General features: G+C 35.1%; 1 protein-coding gene across 8 annotated transcripts in view; it reads right to left on the reverse strand.

Annotated features, from left to right (window-relative positions):
• The window catches only part of ZC3H12B (zinc finger CCCH-type containing 12B), a 359,165-nt gene that overhangs the window by 73,888 nt on the left and 268,357 nt on the right, over nucleotides 1–16,920 (reverse strand). For 5 of the 8 annotated variants that reach the window (XM_079124097.1, XM_079124095.1, XM_079124091.1 and 2 more), the window contains 3 exons: nucleotides 5,441–5,610; nucleotides 3,099–3,149; nucleotides 2,025–2,147 (listed from right to left, as the gene is read on the reverse strand). The gene's annotated coding sequence lies outside the window, so the exon portion shown is untranslated. The remainder of the gene's footprint in view (nucleotides 1–2,024; nucleotides 2,148–3,098; nucleotides 3,150–5,440; nucleotides 5,611–16,920) is intronic. The other 3 variants (XM_079124093.1, XM_079124094.1, XM_079124096.1) reach the window with 3 other exon arrangements.

The raw sequence follows: 16,920 nt of genomic DNA on the forward strand, positions 1-16,920 counted from the left end.
CAGGTGATTTCTGTTGCTGTTACACCAGCAAAAGCAGACACTACACTAACGTCTGTCTATACAGAGATAGTGTACATTAAACTTCTTGAAGACTGCACTTATTTTCATTTTGGGGGTAAAGGAAGAAGCATAAGGAAAGAAAAATAGGCTGTGTAGCAGTTGCCTAAGTCGTTACTAACACAGCAAATGTGTTAAATGATCCATAAATCAGACATCTTCTTATATCCCATTCTTTATTATTTCCCTTTCTGATACATGCTTGAAGGTTATACTTCTAAATATTATATTTAAGTAACCACTTTCTTCAAATGATCTTAAAATGCTTTACAAATACTATTTCATCAATTTTTTAAAATCCCTAGTGTTCTGAGATATACATTTTTCTTTTGTTTGTACACTTCCTTTTATGTGGTTCACAGTTCCAGTTTCAAATGTGAAGAAGTTTTAAAAGGGATATAAACATTGTCCTTATTCTTCATTTATATCATACATAAAATACAGTGACTGTTCACTTTTAATTTATTTTCCAGATAAATTCCATGTATTCTAACCTTGGGTAAAATCATCTAGGTAGCTTGGTGTCATGGAAAATCACTGAACTTAGAGATAGAATGGAATTGATTTTCTGGCTTCATTATGTACTAGCTGTGATTCAATGCAAACCTTTTGAACTTCAGCCTCAGTTCTTAGCTCATCATGTGAGGATAAACAATGAAATGTTAATTATTGTAGGACTCATATGAACTGCTAGATCTTTGAAACACTCTGAGCCAGGCACAGTGATACAGCCTATAATCCCAGCAACTTGGGAGGCTGAGGTGGGAGAATTGTGAGTTCAAGGGCAACCAAGGCAACACAGGAAGATGCCATCTCAAAACAAAACAAAATAAAAAATGCATTGTGAAAATGCAAAGGATCAAGGGGGGATGGGAATGGGAAAGATGGTAGAATAAATTGAATATAACTTTCCTATATTCATATATGAATACAATACCAGTGTAACTCCACATCATGTACAACCACAGAAATGGGTTGTATGTATGATACATACACTATGTATGTATGACATGTCAAAATACATTCTGCTGTCATGTATAACTAAAAAGAATAAATACATAAAAATTTAAAAAGTACTATTAACTATAATCACCATGTTGTACATTAGAAACCCATAACATCCCTTTTAGATCTGAGAGCATCCTCTGTCCAACATCTCCCTATTCACCTCCTCCTTCTCACATCTAGCCCCTGGCAACCACCATTCTGTACTCTTTTTCTATGAGATTCTGGTTCTATTTCACATATAAGTGATAACTTCCATTGTTTACTTTTTTCCTGGAAAATTTCATTTAGTATAATGCCCCAGGTTCATCTATGATATCTCAAATGGCAGGATTTCTGTTTTTTAAGTCTGAATATTATTCCTGTATATTTGTATGTTCTTGGTTATTTTAAACAATAAATTTTACAATGAACATTAAAAAAGAAAATGCAAAGGATGATGCTAATTTTACTCCAATAAAGCTATTAATGTAAGTAAATGCTTATTATAACTCACAATATAGAAGTAATTTATGTGATTTTTTTTCCTTCTGAGACATAAAACAGCTTCCTAAAAACTACAAAGTCAAAATCTTTTTATTTTAATTGAAATAGAATCAGATAATATCAGTCTTTGAATAGACCTTGGAGATAGTCTATTCTACACCACTGTACAGTTGGGAAACCTTGAGGCCAAGAAGGAAAAGGCCTTTCCTTTGGTTATAAAATTATTCTGTAGTGAAACCAGAATTATAAACTCTGGTTCCCTTTCTTCCAGTTCAGTGCCTTTCCTACTCTACCATAATGCCTTAACTCCATGGTTCTGTTGTGCTTTGTTATGAAACTGCTGTTCCAACTTAACTTTTCCTTCACTATCCTGAACCAAGATATTGATATGAATTGTTAAGTAGGCTTATCTTTGAGGAGGGATCACTTTACTTGAAGAGAATGACCTAGAAGGCAAGTCTTCCATATACTTTTACCTTTCTGCCAGTATGTTGTCAACTACTGCATTGCTCCTGAGGCAAAAGATAGGAGAGTCAGGAAATGTGGCCGAAGGTGGGAGGGCATTACTCTTTCTTAGGGATATGCAGGCCTTGGTCTTGCTGGGAGAAACAAAGAGAAAATACGTTACCAAACTAGCACAAGACTAGCACAGTCCCTTTATGTCTACTTTACTTCCAGTCTCTTCACATTACTATGGGAATTTGTCTACGAAGGACTTTCATATTTATTGTCAGGTTATTCTCACAACTAATAGAAGATAAGGATGATTCTCACATCATGTGTGAGAAAACTGAGATTCAGAGAAAGTAAAGTAATTGTACAAATGCACATTCACTAAGTAAGAGGCAGAACTGCAATTTAAACTAAGATTCTCTGACTTCATATTAAGGGCTCTTGTCAATGTTTTGAAATTGCCTACAGCTTTGGTATACTTAATGAATTCTGAAAAAAATGTTATTAAATATGTGATTAAAAGTTAATAAATGTGCTGGGCACAGTGGTGCATGCCTGTAATCCCAGTAGCTCAGGAGGCTAAATCAGGAGGATTACCAGTTCAAAGCCAGCCTCAGCAACTTGGCAAGGCCCTAAGCAAACTAGTGAGATCCTGTCTCAAAGTAAAAAAAATTAAATGGGCTGGGGATGTGAGCCAGTGGTTGAGCACCCCTGGGTTCAATCCCTGGAAACACAAAAGGAGTTAATAAATGTCATGAGGAAGAAGTTCTAAATCTCAGGGTTGCAACTTGACAAAAATAGACATATCTTTACAAAACTCTTTTTGGTTGTAGATGGAAAGCATGCCTTTATTTTATTCGTTTATTTTTGTATGCAATGCTAAGGATTGAACCCAGGGCCTCACATGTGCTAGGCAAGCATTCTGCCACTCAGCCCCAGCCCTAGTCCCCAAAACAGACTTGTATCTTAATCTTTCTTGAAACTAATAGGGGACAGACAGACGCAAATGGTGGTAACATGAGCTTAAGTGAATAATTCTATAAAATGGGCCCCCTGTGCTGATTCTCACATGGTTTCTTTTCTAAGAAGCACTTTACCTGAAGTCCTGCCTGGCTTAAATGCACATTCCTCAGCAAACTGCCTGTTATCTGCAGGAGAAATGCAGACTTGAAATAATGTTGATAAAGAGGAACCCAAGTTACCCTGAGGGGGGAGAGTTTTGTGACTCTTTTCACAGATCAGATCCTGAAACTCAGGGAGATAACAATAATTTCTACTAACCATAAAGTCTGCAAGAATTTATGGATAAGAATCCAATTAGAACCAGTCAGTATAAGCCAAAATAACCTAGAGTTGTCATGACAGTGGGAACTTGAAAGTCTGATGTCAACCTGCTGTCAGTCAAAAGTCAAGAGACTGGGCTAGGTTTGCAGCTCAGTGGTAGAGTATTTGCCTAATATGTGTGAGGCACTCGATTCAATCCTCAGCACCACATAAAAATAAATAAATAAATAAATAAATAAATAAATAAATAAATAAATAAATAAATAAATAAAATTGAGTTATAAAAAAGTCAAGTAGACCTGGGTGGGATTCTCTGGAAACTTTTCTGGGATTTCCAATAAAACTGGAGAGCAGAAAATGAACACTGTTCCTCTCCTCTCTGAGAGGACTCTCTTCCTTGAGAGTGTCCCCCTTTCCTCTTTCCCATTTCTTCAAATAAACTAATTGCCTATTACTCTGAGTGTCATGACTGAAAGCTTTCTGACTTGATCGTAAGATTTGGGATTTGAAGGGAGGTCATCACACTGCCTCAGTTTCCCAGAAGTTCCCAGTTGAGTAACAAAATTACCTAAACATGTCTAAATTTAAAACAAAACAAAACAAAAGCGACTTTGATTCCTTAGACTGATCAAGTATCAGAAAGCATGTAACATTAGTCAAGAGTCAGTAAGAATAAATTTTTCATTGCTGCTTTTAGCTAAGTAAACATCTTAAAATTGAAGGCTCATTTCTATACTTACAAATTAAAGTTACAAAATTCCTTCCCTGGAAAATTTTCATTTCCATTTATGTAATATATAGAAAAATAAGGAAGAAAAAAGGAAAAAAAGTTAGAACCATAGATGTATATATGTATGTATGTATGTATGTATTTTGCGCCCACTGCTGGCCTCCAACTCTTGATCATCCTGCCTCAACTGCCCAAGTAGTTGGCATTACAGACATGTACCACCATACATGGCCCTTTTATTAATTGATTTTTGCCATGCTAGAAATTGAACCCAGGGTCTTACGTATAACCTTGGAAAAGTGCTAGAAAAGTGCTGTACCACTGAAGTCCAGCTGGACAGATACTTTTTTTATTTGAGGAGGTTTTTATTTACTAGTACTGGTTTTTCCAAGTTGTAGATACTGCGGTTGCTGATACATTTTCTGAACATACCATGGGGAATAAACTTTCTCTGAAAAACTAAAAAGAATTAAAAGCATAATTCTTCAAAAAAGTTATAAAATATATGGTCATAATTTTCTCTCAGTTATTATTTTCAAGCACAGTGTAAGAAGCCAGATAGACTTGGATCTAAAGCCCAATCAACTTAATAGCTACATGGTTTATGAAATTCAAATAACATGTTCAAGATTGCTTTCTTTTTTTGCATTTAGTGGATATTATTTATTGATTCTTTTTAGTTATACATGACAGTAGAATCCATTTTGATATAATAATACAAGCATGGAATATATCTTATTCTAGTTAGGACCACATTCTTGTGGATGTACATGATGGTGGGATTCACTGTAGTGTATTCATATAAGTATACAGGAAAATTATGTCAGGTTCATTCCACTGTCTTTCCTTTTCCTATCCCCACCCACTTCCCACTATTCCCCATTGTCTACTCTACTAAACTTCTATTCTTCCCCTCATCCCCTTATTGTGGGTTAGGTTCCACATATCAGAGAAAACATTCAATCTTTGACTTTTTTGGACTGGATTCTTTCACTAAGCCTGATAGTCTCCAGATCCATCCCTTTATTTGCAAATGTCATAAAGACATTCAAGATTGTTTTCAATGTGTAAAATGGTGATAATTCCTACATCACAAGATTACTGTGAGTATTAAATGAAATAACACATAATTTTTTTGGTATTTGATCAATAAACTCAATAATGATAGTTCTTTTGCAAGCACCCCCCCTCCTCTGATGATTTCATGATGATTTCAAAAGCCCACATGTTTTTAACCTAAGAAGATAGTCTTATTAGTGGTTTCTTCAGATTTTCACTACTATTTTATAGCTCAACCTGTCTGGAATTCCAAAAGCTTACATTTCTTGAAAGGTTTTCATATTGCACAGATCATCTTCTCACTGTAGTCCACCCTTTCCAACACAAACACACAAAGACATGACCACCAACCACCAAAGGACTCACCTCTTAAAATCTCAGACATTTCCAAATTATGGCATAGATCCTCAGCAAGCTCAATTCTTCTTTGGAGTCCTATGATCCACATCTATAGCTCTTACTTGTGTGGTTTATCCACTCCAACATGGCTTGTATCCACTCTTGCTGAGGCACAGATATCAAAAAGAGCCCATATCCTTGAGAAAAGGAGATTCCAATAGAGTCATATGAGCAGAAGGCAAGAGTTGCAGCACTCTTTCAATCTTGAATACACAATAATATGAAGAATATCCCAGATTTAAGGAAACTTATCTTGTAACCATGGATAAGACATTCAAAATAATAATAGAAAAATTATATTTATAATTATAAATTATATTTGTATAGACCATCAATAAAGCAAATTTAAAAAGAAAAAGTTAATTTATAAGAATTACTTTATGTAGAATTCATTAAGTAGCAGAATGTTTTTATGTAGACCCTATGCTGAATTTGCAAATTATTTATGACCATTTCCTCTTATTAACTTTTCATGCAAAACAAAATAAGATCATAAATCTTAAAAGATAAGATTTAGAATAAACTTTTAATTTTTAACCACTTGAAAAGTATCAGATTTCTACCCTAAGAAAAATTTTCTATCCATAGGTTCACTCATGGCCCAATTAACTAAAAATTCACATGTACAGTTTACACAGTTGATATTAACACACAGACATACAAACACTTGAATAAAAAAAGCCTTGAACTTTTTACACATGGTTTTCCACCTCTTCAAGATAAATGAATAAAATATTGTTTTTAAAAAAATAAAATACTGTAGTTTACCACATAATCATCACCACCACATTAATGTATATTCATAAGTAGTCTGTGCATTCTGATCTTGCACCAGTTTAGTGATAAATGATTTTTAAGTAATAACATCAAAATTTTTTAAAAACTTTCATGTCTATAACCCACTTTTTTTTTGCAAAAATTTTGGCATAGAATCTGTGGCAATTATTTGGTGAAATATGGTACTAAATCATTTCTACAAAACCACCAATTGATGTTTTATAATTTTAAGTGTTCCAAACCATGCTTACCATCTGGTACTCAGAGCATTAAACCATGGTCCCAGAGCAAAGTGTGGCCTACCAAAGGTTATGAACATTCTTATCATTCCTCCTACTCCCTAGCTTTGGGAATTTCTCCATTCCTTGAATTCTACTTTTAGTACTATATAGTGACTATATTTTCCAAACTCTAAATCAGTTTCTAAGATCTAATAATTGATATTCTGTTACCACTTGATGGCATATGCAGTTCAGGAAATGTAATTTGTATGTTGAAAAACTTGAATTTTTATGGTACATTCTGATGGTTTAGAAGGATAATGAGAGAGAATATTTGTAATTAATAATCTTTGGGAAAACTTGGTTACTGTGTGAATAGGATATTTGAGTCATTGATACTGGAACAGTCTATTTATCATGATGGAATAAGCCCTTCGGGGTGATTTCTGAAGATGCATTCATTTGGTTTTCCAACATGTATTGAAGGCCTTACTATATGCCACACTGGGATTTAGAATCTGCACATAATGCAACTGAAGAGGAACAGACATTTTATTTCTCTTACAGGCACATTCTGCTCCTTCTCCATTCTCTCATCTCCCCCATGACTGTTATGGTTTCCATGGCAACAGCCTGGACCAGCCTCTGTCATCATAGAATACAGGGGCTCCTCAGCTGGGAACAGAGCAGAAGGGTGGACATCAGTCTCAGACCACTAGGGAGGATTTTACATCAGGCATGCATCTGCATGTTCTGTGAAATCTTTGCAGAATGAGAAAAGAAGGGGCTGCTGGAGCCTATACCAACTCAGAATAAAATCTTGAATTATAAGCACCAGTGACAAGCAGTTTTGTCATTGCAGTCTTGACATTCACTGATTTAATACATATTGAGTTGTGCATGCATGTAAATGTAGGTAGATAGATAGATAGATAGACTTATTTTTATTCACTAAGTCACTTCCTGTTTCTCATGCTCTATCTACAACTGGAAAAATAAAATCATAAATAAATAAATGTCCCTCCCTCAAGACAGAATAAATTGACAATAGCATTTAGCCTGAAACAACTAGTGAATACATTCTACAGTTCATTTAGATATAAGTGAATTTAAAAAAAATCATGTAGCTTTATGTAACTGTACCTATGACACTATCGATGTGAAACATGATCAAGAATAAGTGCTGTTTTGGAGTTGATATCGTATATATCTATATACCTATATGCATTAATGTATATATGTATTACTAAAACATTAGAATATGAATATATATATATATAATCTAAGATATATATATATCTTAGATTACTGCCCCATCTGGCGTCATTAATCTGGGAAAATCAGTTACCATTAGGCACTGGTATCTGAGCTGGCCATAACAGAAAGAAAAACATGTTGTTAGTTTCTAGTTCTCATAGCTATCACGATGAAAGGGTTGAACTTGAACTTGTCTACTTCATCTGCTCTGGAGAGGGCCCCTTCACATTCTACTGTTTTAGTAATTTGGTGTAAGACTACATTGTATACAGCCAAGTAAACAATCACAATTTACCTCTAGAAAGTCCCTAAGAAATAGGTTCTAGTACCTTTCATTCTGTTATACTAAGCTTCTTGAGGACAGAATGAGTCTTATTTATCCCTATGTAACATTTGTTAAACCTCACATACAGTAGATGCTTGATCAATATCTGTAAATTAGCTTATAAGGTTTTGTATGAATCATTGAATAGCAGTTATTTCTGTGAGTTTACTCTTATATTTATGTGTAAGCAGAATAGGAAGCAATGTTTTGAGGCAGCAGATAAAGTGAGCCACATAATAGTGCAAATGTGGATATGTATCCTAGAGGAGCCATTACTCATATATCAGAAAATGTGTTACAAAAATGAAGGAAATAGGTGGTCATTATCTCTCGTTACATGTATCACCAGTGAAACCATTGTCCTTAAATTAAGCAGTGGTACCTTGAAACTTGGCTAACTAGGCTACTTCTTTGTGGAGGGGTAATAAGAAGCAGAATTAGTGATGATTAACCATATGCTATGGATTGGGTGTAATTTGAGTTTCCTCCAAAGGTTCCCACAAAGGAAGTTGCTGCCAGCACCTACAAATTGGGGTGTTGACCCTCGTTTCTTCTATCTAATTCCTAGGTCTTTAATTTACTTTGAGTTGACTTTGTGCAGGGTGATAGCAATTTATTTTCATTCATCCATACGTGGATATTCAGTTTTTCTAGTACCATTTGTTAAAAAGACTGGTTTTTTTCCAATGTCTTTTTCTGGCATCATTGTCAAGGATGCAATAACTGTATCTGTATGGATTTGTCTTTTTGTCTTCTATTCTAATCCACTGGTCCTCAAGTCAGTATTTATGCCAATACCATGCTGTCTTATTACTAAAGCTCTTTAGTATAACTTGAAGTTGTGTATTGTGATGCCTCCAGCTGTGCTCAGATTTTCTTTGGCTATTCTGGGTCTTTTATTCTTCCTTCAGTTTTAGGACTGCTTTTCCTAGCTCTGTGAGGAATGTCATTGGTATTTTGATGGGGATTGCACTGAATATATTGATTGTTTTCGGCAATAAGGCCATTGTAAAAATGTTTTTTGATAGGCAGAATCAATATTATCAAATCACCCATTTAAATATAAAGTTCTATATATCATAGAATATTCGTAGTTTTAAAAACATTATCTTTAATTACAAAAGGATTTTTTCAACCCTAAAAGAAATCTGTGCCTATTGGATGCCACTTCCTCTGAGTTTTGATCACTTTTATAATCCAAGTAGAAATTCCTTATCAGATACGTGCCTTTAAATCATTTCCCTCCTTTTTTGTGGCTTGTCTTTCATTCTCTTGACAGTGTCTTTTGAAGAGCAAAAGTTCTTACTTTTTTTTCTTCCATGGCTAGTGACTGAACCCAGGGCCTCACATATTTGAGGTAAGCACTCTACCTATGATCTATATCCCCAGTTGCTAGAAGTTGTTAATTTTTATGAACTCCAATTTATATATATTTTTCTTTTATCATTAGTCCTATCTTTCCTTATTTCAGGCAAGGGACAGTGGTTTTCAGATCTTTCTGGACAATTCCCCCCTTCCAACTTTCAACCTCTTGGGTGCAGGAAAAGTGCATCTTTTAAAAAATAATTTTCTTACAGTTATAGATGAACAGCATGCCTCTATTTTATTTGTTTTTATGTGGTGCTAAGGATTGAACCCAGAGCCTTACATGTGCTAGGGAAGCACTCTATCACTGAGCTATAGTCCCAGCCCAAAACTGCATCGTTTTGCACCAATTTTAAAGTAAGTTCTGACCAGTTTCATGGAATATTTGATCCAGGGTTTTAAACTTAGTGTATGCATGGGGATTAGCAAGAATATAAATCCAATTTTTTTCATTTGTTATGACCAATTTACTTGTCCCAAGTCCTAATAACTAGATTATTTCCAGACCCATATGAAAAGGAGAGGCAAACAATTTAGAGACTGTAGAATGAAACAAAGTAACTTCTGAAGGTCAGCAACAGTTTATAAATTATCTTTTTTTTAATGCTGAGCTTCAAACCTGGGCCTCCATGGGCTAAGCATGGGTTCTAACACTGTATATTCCTAGCCCTGTAAATCACCTTGAACTTAATTTACTCAGTGGAATACAGGCTAGAAAAACTGAGTAATCTCCTAACTCTACAGAATGTGTCATTGGATTTAATTTTCACTGGCACAAAATCCGCTGAAAAAGAACAGAAAACAACTTTAACTCAAATCATGTTCAAATGACTATAGTCCCAGCTCATCAAACATAAAATATCATCTCAATTTTCAGTTGCCTGAGAATTGCTTACAAAGCCTTTCAGTTTAACCATACAGTATTTGGGTTTTTGTTTTAAATCTAACCAGCATGCACAACCATAAAAGCTTATGTGAATGGCTATGAAGAACATATTTCCTAATAAGGTTTATTATTTTAGAAAATGGATACATTTAAGACCAAAATGGTATTTGAAATAATCAGAGAACTTGCCTCATATGTAAATCCAGGTGTAAATGTGATTTTAAAAATTTAAAGAGGTTTGAATTGCTTTTGAACAACTTTTTATTAGCTAGCATTCTATTTCAGGACAACATGGGATCCTGTATGAAAAAAAAAAAAACCTCTAAACTTAATCACTCTAATAATTTCCCTACATTTGCTTTAGGAAAATAACTAATAAACTTTCCAATAAATACATTATATTACACATTTATCATATAATCTTCCACAATCTTTTTATACATGTAAATATCAAAAAGGAAGTATCAACCTATGAATTCTCTTTCAATTGCTGTGCTAAGAAAGTGGTTACTATTTTAGATTAAAACCGATGACACACAAGTAAATTTGCAGCAGTATATCATGCTTACTTCTACATATTCTTGTTGCAGTGATAAAGAGCAGACAAGACAGGAAAAATTAAAAGAACATTTTAATTTTATCAGATTATTAATCAGGTCACAAGGTTGGCCCTATTGCTGGGGGACAAAACTATTTTATCCATTCTTCTTTTCTTTTTTAAAATTAGAGCATTATAGTTGTACATAGTAGTTGGGTTCATCTCAACAAATTTGTACATGCACGAAATTTGATTTCAGTTCATGTTTTCCACCTCTTCTCCCTCCACTCTTCCCTCTTCCTATTCTCCTTCCTTTGTTCTACTGATCTTCCTTTTGCTCATTTATTTATTTACTCTTATTTTTTATTTTTGGCACTGGGGATTGAACCCAGGGGTGCTTAATCACTTAGCCACATCCCCAGCCATTTTTTATTTTTATTTATAGACAGGGGCTGCCTGAGTTGCTAAGTGCCTCACTAAGTTGCTGAGGCTGGCTTTTGATCTGGAGATCCTCCTGCCTCAGTCTCCCAAGCCCCTGGGATTATAGGTGAGTGCCACTGTGCCTGGCTGATTTATTTATTTTTGATTGGTTCTTTCTACTTATACCCAAAGGTTAAATTCCTTGTGGTATATTTACATATGCACATGGTATGATTTTTAAAAATTCATTTGCATTTCCTCCCCTTTCCCATTCCTCTTCTCTCCCTCTGGATCTCCTATTCTACTGATCTTCCCTATATTTGTATGTTATCTGATCCTCCCATTTCTTTCTTTTATTTTGCTCTAGCCAGAAATTATTTTAGTACAAAGAAAAGAAACACCATATTCACCAGGAGAGAATAATTCTTACGTTGGTTAATTGTTGGTTAGAAAATGAGTTTACAAAGTAGGGTTTAAAAGGTAATCCACTAGGATACTGGAAGGTTTATAATAAAACTTGGTATATTTATAATCTTATCATCCTTTGACCACTTTTATTTTATGTTTTATAATGTACATAATATTTTGTATAATACAACACATGTATAACTTACATATACACATACACATATTTGTAAATATAAAATATTAGTGTATATTTATAAATGAATATTATTATTTACAAATATAAATAAAGACAAATGTATATTAGGGCACATGCTAAGATTTTTTTTAACTGATTAGGTGATTGAAAACCTTTTAAAATCATGGCATTAGAACTTGGTTCTTATTTAAACTAAGGTAACCTGTGGGATCTATGTCTAGGCTTGCTTCATTTTCAAACTAGCTGTTGTTCCCCAGTCCTAACCAATTAAGCCTAAATGGATACAACTGATAGCCAGTGGGGGTGAATAAGAGAGCATGGAAAAAATTCCAAATTGAATGCCTTGCTGATACTACAGAATAATATAATCTTTACAGAGGAAGGAAAACATGTATTTTTATTTAAAAGCTAAACTGATATTAAACCAGGGGTGGGGGTGCAGACAAAACTCTTTACAAACTTTAATTCAAACTTTCAAGTGAAACTCATTATTTTTTCTTTTGACACTGGTTTTTAATCTATGGATGCTTTATCACTGAGCTACATATCCAGATCTACTTTTATTTTGAGATGGAATCTTGCTGACTTTCCAAGGCTGGCCTCTAACATGTAATCCTCCTGCCTCAGCCTCCCCAGTCATTTGCTGTTATGGTTAAGATTTAGGTGTTCCCCAAAACTCATGTGTAAGACAATGCGAGAAAGTTTAGAGGTAAAATGATTGGGTTATGAAAGTTTTAACCTAATCACTGCATTAGTTCACTGGTAGGGATTAACTGGGTGGTAACTGTAGGCAGGTAGGGCATGATTAGAAAAGGTAGGTCATTTGGGAATGTACCTTTGGTGTACATATTTTTGACAGTGGTGAGGGGAATCTCCTGGTCTCTGCTTCCTGGGGCAATGTCCTGTGCCACTTTCCTTCATCATACTCTTCTGCCATTATGTTCTGCTATATCTCAGGCTCTGAGGATTGGAGTTGGCCACATATGGACTGAAACCTTTGAAACCCTAAGCCCCAAATAAACTTTTCCTCCTCTAAAATTGTTTTTGTTAGGTCTTTTGGTCATAGCAGCAAAAAAGCTGACTAAACACTTGGATTAAATGCCTTTGACACCATGCCTAACATGGTTTGTATCTTAAACATTCCCAGAAGCTCATGTGTTGATGGCTTGGTCCTTAGCTGATGGTGCTGTTGGGAGGTGGATGAACTTTTAAGACATGGGCCTAATGGAAGGACATTAGGTCTTTGAGGGCATGTCCTTGAAGGGGATATTGGGACTCTGATCTTTTCCTTTTTTTTGGATTCCAGTAGGTGAGCACTTTTGTTCCACCACATGCTCTCAATGTGATGGGGCCATGGACTGAGCCTGTGAACTAAAACACATGTCTCTTTATTTAAAGTTGATTATCTCAGATATTTCATCACAGTGAGAGAAATCTAACACAGACGAATATGAACTATTTTCAATCACAGAATTTCACATAAGAAAACTACATATCTGGACAAATGTTTGGACAAATGTTGATAAAGTTTGTGAGAGAAGGGTTTTTAAATTTTTTTATGTCACAAATATTGGATCTATTTACTTATTTATTTAGCTGTGCTGGGGATGGCATCCAGTGTCTTCTGTATGCTAAGCAAGTGCTGTACCACTGACCTACAAATCCTATCACAAATATGGTTTCAATTTGGAATTGCTGGGGAAGATATGCAGAAAGAAAATTTGTGCATTGGGTCATTTAGTTTTGTTTCCCTTAACTTAAAATGGTGTTTCTCCAAAGATTTTTTAAAAAGGATAGGACAGACTGAGAAAAGAGTAACAGGAACTTGTTAAAAATTTAGGAGTGGTCTTTGTAAAAACCATATAATCAAAGCTGTTAAGTTGTAATAATTTGACGGGGTACATCTTAGTACATTTACTAGTGCAATGTAAGTTATCGTAATATTTTATACTTAGAACGGACAAATTCAATTGAAACAAATATCTTGCCAACTAGTAACAGAAGCTTTAAATGTCTTTTAAAAACATTAGTTTTGTGAAAATTAACAAAATCACTCAGAAGGGGGTGATGACTTTTGCCAAAGTCATGATATTGGGGGTCTTTCTTGTCAGCCCACTGTTCACCTTCAGTCAGTCAGTGTGATGAGATAGGTATAAACTGAGTGTTCTGATTGTTGTCAGAAGTTGATTGCTTGTATAATTTTATTTTAATTTGGTGTTTTTGAATTTTTTTCCAGTAGCAGTAGAAAGACTACTGTCATTAGCCAGTTGCCAAAAACATTTTTGAATGCCAATTTTCTCCTTGTGAGTATTGAGGAGTCTGAAAAGGAAGAATGTGAGTTTGTGGTGGAATATTAGGACATTTCTATGTACACACATGTAATTTAATACATGTTTCTAAATTATAGAAATTATTTCTGATAAACATTTTAAAATATTTTCATCTGTTCCTCCAACTTAGAAAAAAATTTCCCTCTGGAGAATTGTGCATTTTACCAATTCCATAATAGTTAATGTTTTTTTTTTTCAAAATTTGTATTATATATTGACACTCTATAGTTGTACAGGTTGATCATCCCTAATCCTAAATCTGAAACTTTTATTTATTTATTTTTGCTGTGCTGGGTATTGAACCCAGAGCCTTGCACATGGTAGGCAAGACCTCTACCACTGAGCTAACCCCCACCCCTAAAACTTTTTAAGCCTTAACAATGACACCCTAAATCTGAAACCTTTCCAGTACCAACAATAAGAGAATATGTGGAAATTTCCACACCTGACCTCTTGTGACAGCTCACAGTAAAAATGCAGGTACACTAAATGTATTATATAAAATTACCTTCAGGCTATGTGTAAGGTACACACTTGGCATAAATGAAATTTATATTTAGATTTGGGTCCTATCCTCAGGATATCTATGATAATGTATAATGAGTATTCAACTTGTATATGTTTAATGGGGCACAAGGTGGTGTTTTGAATTTTGATATAATGAAGAATGATTGAATCAAGCAAATTAACAAATCTGTTACCTCAAATATCTAGTGTATTTGTGAGAACATTTGAAATCTACTAAGGGATATTCACTACATTGCACAATAGATCTCAAAAATGCTCCCCAAATTTATTCAACCTGTTGGCTTTCATCTCCCCATTCCCACCACTCTGAGCCTCTAGTAATTGCCATTCTATTTTCTGCTTCTATGATTTCAATTATTTGGGATTTTCCATATAAGTGAGAACATGTTATATTTTTTGTTCAGTGTTTGGTTTGGCTTCTTTCACATGGCATAATGTTCTTCAACTCTATTCATGTTGTTGCAAATGACAGAATTTCTTCATTTTATAAGGCTGCCATGGCCCTGAAACTTGTGCCTTGTGTGCAACTGTAAAACCAGCATCACATTGAAACCAAGGTCTGTCACTCACATGAGCTGCACCCGGGCCTGCCTGAATGGCTGCAGTCACAGAGCACTTTGCCAGAAAATATAAAGTAGAACACCAAGGTGGGACTGGGCTTTGAGCCTATGGATCCCTTTCCTGAAACAATTCTGCCCCTGGAACGTCTGTAGGTTTGTGCTGGGAAGAAGGGCCTTAAAGATATCTGTGATACCCTCAAAGCCTTTTTAAAATGATCCTAGTGCAAAGCACTGGCTCCCTATTATCTGCACTAATCCTTTTAGCAAGAGATAGTTTAGCTATACCTTGGCATGCTTTTTCTTCACTCCTTCTTTGGCCAGGTTGCAAATTTTCCAAATGTTTTTGTTGTTTCCCTTTGCTTTCTAATTGCACATAAAGCAGCCAGACGTGCCATACAGCCCCTTATATTTTGTTTAGAAATTCCTTACACCAGTTTATCATTTAGCCTTCCATAAAGGTCTATGGGCACAACTCAGCCAAGGTTTTTGCTACCTCATGACAAGGATGGCCTTTTCTCCAATTTTCAACAGGACCCTCATTTCCATCTGAGACTAGTTCTTGTAGTCTCCTTGTTTTCTGAGCCCCCACTAGAATCACCTGTAATGCTCTGCTTATAGCATTGTAGGACTTTCCAAGCCTGTCCCTCTAAACGATTCCAACTTCTGCCTATCCTCAAGTTCCTAAGCTGTTTCCACATTTTCTGGTATTCCTAATTAGCAACAGTCCCACCCCTTGATATCAATTTTCTTCATTGGTTCCATGTTCTGTTGCCAATAACACAATGCCACAAAATGCGTAAATTTTACCAAAAAGGGATTTATTTTGGCTCATGGTTCTGAAGATCCAAGATTGAAGGGCCACATGTGATGATGAACTTTTTGTTGGCACAGTCCTAGGGCAGTGCAGGACATCACATAGCAAGTTGCAGGGAGGACATGGGTGTGTGTTTTCTGTTTTCTTTCTCTTCTTATAAAGCTACTAGTATTCAATCATGGAGGCTCCACTCTGGTGGCCTTGTCTCATTCTAATCACCTTCCTAAGACCCCACCTCTAAAACCCATGCCTTATATAGGGAATTGAATTTGAACACATGAAGCCTTTGAGGACATCCTTAAACTATATCCAAACTACAGCACTTGTTTTGTGGCCTAACATGAGATCTATCATGGAGAATGTTCTATGTGCACATGGTAAGAATATGTATTTTGTTAGATGCAATGTTCTGTATATATGTTAGACCTGCTTTAAACTGTGGTTCAAGTTCAATGTTTCCATATTAATTTTCTATTTACTTCCATTATTGGAAGTAGGGTAGCGCAATATTCTATTATTGTGTTGTAATCTCTCTTTTTCTTTCTTTTTTCAGTGCTGGGGATCACACCCATGGTGTTGTACATGCTAGGCAAGTGCTCTATCACTTTTTTGCATCCCTAGTTCTTACTTTCCTTTCTTTTTGTTTTAATTTTAAAACTCTTTTTTTAAAAGAAGTAATACACATTAGAGAGTTATCCCTATGTCTATTTAATTTTGAGACAGGGCCTTGAACTTGCAATCTCCTTCAGCTAATGGAGTTGCTGGTATTATAAACATGTGCTATCATTTGCACCTATTATAGTTTTGTTTTGTGAATCTCTT

This window comes from Sciurus vulgaris (genome assembly GCF_902686455.1).
Source record: "Sciurus vulgaris genome assembly, chromosome: X".
Classification (NCBI taxonomy): Eukaryota; Metazoa; Chordata; class Mammalia; order Rodentia; family Sciuridae; genus Sciurus; species Sciurus vulgaris.